The sequence below is a fragment of the Pararge aegeria genome, chromosome 25 (assembly GCF_905163445.1).
Source record: "Pararge aegeria chromosome 25, ilParAegt1.1, whole genome shotgun sequence".
Taxonomy (NCBI): domain Eukaryota; kingdom Metazoa; phylum Arthropoda; class Insecta; order Lepidoptera; family Nymphalidae; genus Pararge; species Pararge aegeria.
In genome coordinates, this window is record NC_053204.1 from 5,630,962 (window position 1) to 5,637,265 (window position 6,304).

The following is a 6,304-nucleotide window of genomic DNA, read 5'->3' on the forward strand; positions in this document are numbered from 1 at the left end:
TGAGCGTCTCCCATTTTTTTTTGTTTTTATTGAAATATTTTGATTAAGTATATTAGGTTAAATATTTTGTTTTTTTAATTGATTATAAATGGATTCTATGTCAAATTAATCATGTCTTACGTAATTGTGAATAATCGTCAATTTCGAATCACCCCATTGAGACTGGTCTTTGCTATGTAAAAACTATTAATAACGCTATATTACTGTCTTTAACTATCTACGCTAAGTGTTGGCCAGTTATTTAAAAGGAAAGGGGCTATTAACTCTGTCATATCAAATTATTTATTTTACGAAATTTTCACTTCGTGCATTTTAGCATGATTAGCCTTCTTACTTCATTGTTATTCTCTAATAAATATATATTGATATAATATTTATATAACATGATCTATAATTAAATGAATTTACAACAGAAAACAAAATGCATATCGACATATATTTTTAGTTTTAGTTAATGTCCTATAATAAGTTTCTGTAGTAATCTGTTTAGTTTTTAAAGATTTTTTTTTTCGTATTGGCTACATTAGTAATTTTTATAGCTTTAGAAAATTACTGTTGAAGATTACTTTCAAGACAATTAATTAAATTAAGATATAGCTTTAATTCCTATTGAAAACGTGCCATTATCTAACATATCAAGTTGATGTTACAATATACGGCCATTAAATTATATTGTTTGTAATCGCTAAACTATAGTCCGCCAAATGTGTTAGAATAGATCATTGTTCATTTGAAATTTTCCATGACCTACTTATTTTCTTTACATTTTTTATTGTAAATTAAATTTTTCCTGTAAATTTTAAATTAAATTTTCAAAAGCCTATATTGACGATCTATAGTTTTCGCAGTTCAAATAATACTATGCACAGAGTCCATACTTTGTTCATGTTGACTATCTATACCTTTTTGTAAATAATACGCAGTTAAGCATTAAACATAACAATAAGGTTATAATAATGTCACTTCAAAATCCTTTAGAGTTTTTGTGTCAATTATTCTTAAAACAAAACTATTGTTTCTCATTTATACTTGTTTAAAATAAAAGTCTATTGTAACGGAATTATATTTCATCTCGAACTTTTTGATAATTAGAAAAAAATTCATATATTGTAGCTTTCACTAATGCTCAAATTAATCTATAGATATTCTTTTGTTTTTAATATTTCGATCTAAGACTGATTAGATTAACAAACTTTACAAACATGTCACACATAAAATATCATCTAATTTTGTTAGCAAATATGTTCTTTGGGTCTGATTTTTTTCAAACACCATGTAATTTTTCTTATAAACAATATTATATGAAAGAATAAGAAGCATCAGCATAGAAGCACCGTTTTGAAGTTGATGTATTGACGTATCTACATGTAGGATCGGGCGGAATTTGACTTGATCCGTCCGACATCGTGTGGCAATTTTCAGGTATCGTGCAATAAGAACACCTTTAGATTTGACTCGCTTTATTCTTACACTGAATTTAACTAATATTGTAATAGCAAACTTTAAAATAATAACCACTAAGAGAAACGTAGGACAGTTCCGTGACGACGTCTTTCTGCCTTGCGTCCTAACTGATTAATAATCCCCATCAAGTCAGTAGACCCCGTCACGACTCTGTCGAAGTGCACCAAAACTGTTGATGCATGTTAGCCGCTAGTTGGCGCGTTTGCGTTTCATTTAGTGTCCGTACTCATTTCCGGCTGCGACATACATATATTATAATTTAATAGTATGTTTTCGAGATGCATATACGCACTTATATATGCATGTATACATAACTCTTAATATGTTGCCTATTTATTACAAGATTCGCTTGCACTATACGAACAATCGTGTCCGACGAAAACCACTTGTCTCACAATGCCTATTTAATATTTAGGGAACTCAAGTTATACGTAGCAGAATATGATAATACCACAAATTTGTTCCGCACGTTAGGTTCACATCACAATCTTGGATAATAAACCTTTCGTACCAGTTGATTTGATGTCAACTACAATACAAGTATAGTAGTTGTACAATACAAGTAAATACAAGTATGTTATTAGATAAAAAAAATTGTGTACTTCCGAAGCACACTTAATTACCTTTTTAAAACCAAACATAATATTAAATATAAAAATTAGAAAATAATATAGAAATATCATCTTCATCAACTCATTACCGGCTCACTATAGGGTCTCCTATCAAAACTAGAAGGGTTTAGGCAACCACGCTAGCCAAGGACAAATTAGTAGCCTTTACAGTCCGTTAAGAACATTATGGAGAACTCTCAGGCATACAGGATACCTGTACTGCGCGGATGCGGATGTTTCCTCGCCGTTTGAAGCAAGTGATATTAAAATTGCTTAAATTAAAAACGCACATAACTCTGAAAAGTCAGTGGTGCTGGAGCTTGAACTCTGCTCTTCACGAAAGGAAAGCCGAAGTTCTAATATATTTATTATAAAGAAATACTATCGCGGCGAACTTCGTACAGCGGATCATTTTTTTTTTTGATGAATGTTATATTTTAATACTTATTATTCTATTCCGGTCTAAGAAGAATCCAAAAAATCAAATATCATAAATAATAGCAATATACATATAAACACCCAGACACTGAAAAATATTCATGCTCATCACACAAACATTTTCCAGTAGTGGGAATCGAACCCACGGCCTTGGACACAGAAAGCAGAGTCGCTGCAAACTGCGCCAATCGGCCGTCTGAAATATTAATATATCAAAATACCTTCAGCTTCTAGCAATATATTTTCACCTAATAGGCAAGTACTCGACCTTACACTGATTGGAGATATTCCGGGAACTTCGTTTCGATGTTCCAGATTAATTTCATTAGTCTACTCGGACTGGCCTGTAAGAGGATATTTTTGGAAATAAACGACGTTAATCAGAAGTCAAATAAATTACATTACTCGTATTTGATATTGAATAGCACTATGTAAGTAATAAAAATGAAGAGCTTTATTAGTACCTTTTATTTTTTTGCTGACAGTATATTGATGGTAGCATCATGTTCTTTCTGTATCCTAATATACTATATCGTGTCAAATAGTGTCTTCTAAAATCACTTTCCTATACCCGCACTTTGACCCCACGTTAAAAATGCATAAAATGTTTGATAGAAGGAGATGTTACTTTGCAGAGTTCCATGATATATTATGAAAATGAAGCTTAATTTTCTATACTACGCGATAAGCAGAAGAATCTGTACGGTGTAATTTATAATTTCTTCAATCCTCATACTCCATACAAAACAGATCTTCGGCAATGGACCCTCTACGCACGTTTCGCTCCGAAACCGGAGCAGACACACACGGACACATTTGGCGAATTTTTCACTTTACAACTATTCATTGTCAAGACAACATCTCCTGAGGATGCTTCGGTTTCGCTCCAATGTTAATAAAACTAAAATCCAAACTAATATTCTGAATGCAAAACTAGTTTTTATCGATTATTTTATATTATCAAAATTAAGCTTAATTTGCTATACTCCGCGAAAAGCAGGAGAATCTGTGTGGTGTAATTTATAATTTCTTCAATCCTTATACCCCACACCAAACAGATCTTCGGCAATATACCCTCTACGCACGTTTCGCTCCGAAACCGGATCATCATCAGGAGATGTTGACTTTACAATGAATAATTGTTAAGTGAAAAATTCGCCAAATGTGTCGCCTTTTATACCTTTCTGACCCCCACCTAATCTATCTAAGCCCCTCCCACCTCATTAGTGCCTCTGAATATGTTCAATAGAGGTGAAGTTGATAAATTTATTTGTTCGTTTAGTAATTCGAACCTCCCATTCCTATGTTTAATAATTTCTAATTGTTCCCTCAAATCAAGTCTCAACCCTTTGTCGCAAGCATGTAACTATTTCGTATGAATGATTACTGGTTACGTTATGTCCACTGTCTAAAAGATGTTTTGCAAAATGAGATTTTTCAGGATGGTTATGATTGAAGGAAAAATGAGGATTGATTGGAGGAATTTTCGCGGAGTATAGCAAATTAAGCTTAATTTTGATAATATATCATGGATTTCCGCAAAGTAACGCCTTAGTATAGTAAAACTTAAAAAAATCGATATTGGATAGAAATCCAATATCGATTTTTTTAATTTTTACTATACTAAGGCCACCCACACATCATACAAAATTTGTTTTAGTGATTTAATTCTCAGGTTGGTTATAGAAACTATCATATAAAATCCTTTATTTTAATCGAGATAACCCGTTATTAGTGTACAGCACAGCACATTTCGCACAGAAATATAGCAGGATACAGACATACGATACTTGAGAAAATTCACAGTCCCTACGGTAGTTTTAATAAACCAAAGTAAATGCAGACGCGGTCGCGGGCATAGCTATAATTTAAATAAAACTCAAATTCCACGCGAATGAAGTTGCGAGCGAAAATAACTTTATAAATGAATTAATAAAATAAACATACTATGCAAATGTTATTTGTGAGTTAAATTTCGGTAATAAGCCTGCGCGTAACCTAATTATTATTATTCGTTTAATATACCACTATATTGGTATAATATATGTATAGTATTTTTGGAATTCGTATGTTGCGAGTAGCATATTATGAAGCAAAGTGCTGATTGTGGTGATCGCCTCAGTTGAAACTAAAGTGAACGGTGACCTAAGGAATATGCACCTAAAAATAGTTAATTGTGAAATATTAAACACAATGCATAAAATCTGATGCCATGCTACCTAACGCCACGCTACTCACAAAAGATAAACCCATGGCGTCAATAATACATTTGTGTATTGAGAATCAACGACACGATTTGAATCATGCATCGTGCATACAGCATTCTCACATCGGACATGCGTGTTATATCAAAGTATGGAATAATAATTTCTTAATTATCTCAACTACTGGACGTCTACTGCTGCACGTGGTATTTTGTAGGGATATCTGTCTACCAACATTGAGTTAAAATGATTCCCTTATATTGCCTTTTTTATTTGAACGATTGGAACATACGTTTTTAAACTTTTGTCAATCTGTTTATCACTTTGTCAAGGCGTTGTAATGGCTTAACCGATCAGCGATATAACGAGTTTAAGAGCAATTATAAAGGCTTTTTCTTCCAGAAATTAGTTGATTGTATGAGATTCCATAAATTTTCCAACATGACAATAAAATACAGAAGGTAAGTTTACTTGAAGATGATGGTGAGCTGTAAAAAAGGGTAACGGGAGCAAAGGAGGCTTCTAGTAGTAGTTGTAAAAAAGTTACCCCTGGTTTACCCCAATACCCGTTAGTTTCAAAAAAAACAAAACTCACCAACATAATTACCTATAACTTGGAAAAGAAAGGGGTTTATATTATTGATGTCTAATTGTGGTATTTCCATTAAAGTTTGATAGCTCGTCTAATTGTCCTCAGCACGTTAAATGGATACCTCAGTATCAATTTTAATGATGTGGCCGTGTGACAGATAATCGATACTGTCGAGGTTGATCTCGGAAACCGGAGAATTAATTTCGTATTTCACCTTCAATTCGTGTAAATCTACCTTTAAATGGATTTTTCTTGCACCCACTATGAACAAGAATGGAGGAACAAGATGTATTTTTGTCAAAGTAGGTTTTTTATGTTTTTAGCTATGTATAGCACAAAAACTGAAATACTAATTTGCAAAACAAAACTGTATGAGGATCGAAATAAACGGATACCTGAAACCAGTAGCACTACGATTATTACAAACTCCGCCATACCAGCAAAATCAATTTAACATTATGTCCTTCTTCTTCATTTTATTTTCGTCTATACTGAAATTGTTTGTCATATCAAGATCGCACTAGTGAACATGTTACCTACTTAGTTGAAAATCGAAATATTCTAATCCATTTATGTCTACGATTTTGCACATTCTCCGTAGGTTCTCAAAAAATTTGCCCGATCCTGTGTTCCAATATTACAATAGGGATCCCTGTTCTTCCCTCTTCTGATAATTGTTATCAATTTGACAGAATAATTCGTCTTTCAACTATTTTATCTTGGAAGATTAGACGTAGGTGGGTATATATAGGTAACATGCTCACTGGTGCGATCTTCAGGAATAATGTAGAATATAAATTAACTAAACATAACAAAAAGTAACATTACTTTAGTTTAAAATAACTTAGGGATTATGGCATCAAGTGAGGTATACCAAGTCATTCATGACTTAGCCTTGTTGATCTCTCTCAACTTCAAAATGTAGATTATCGATAGGTTATAACAATATTTGACAAACGCCCATTACAAAAGTTCTTACAATATACAGATTGATC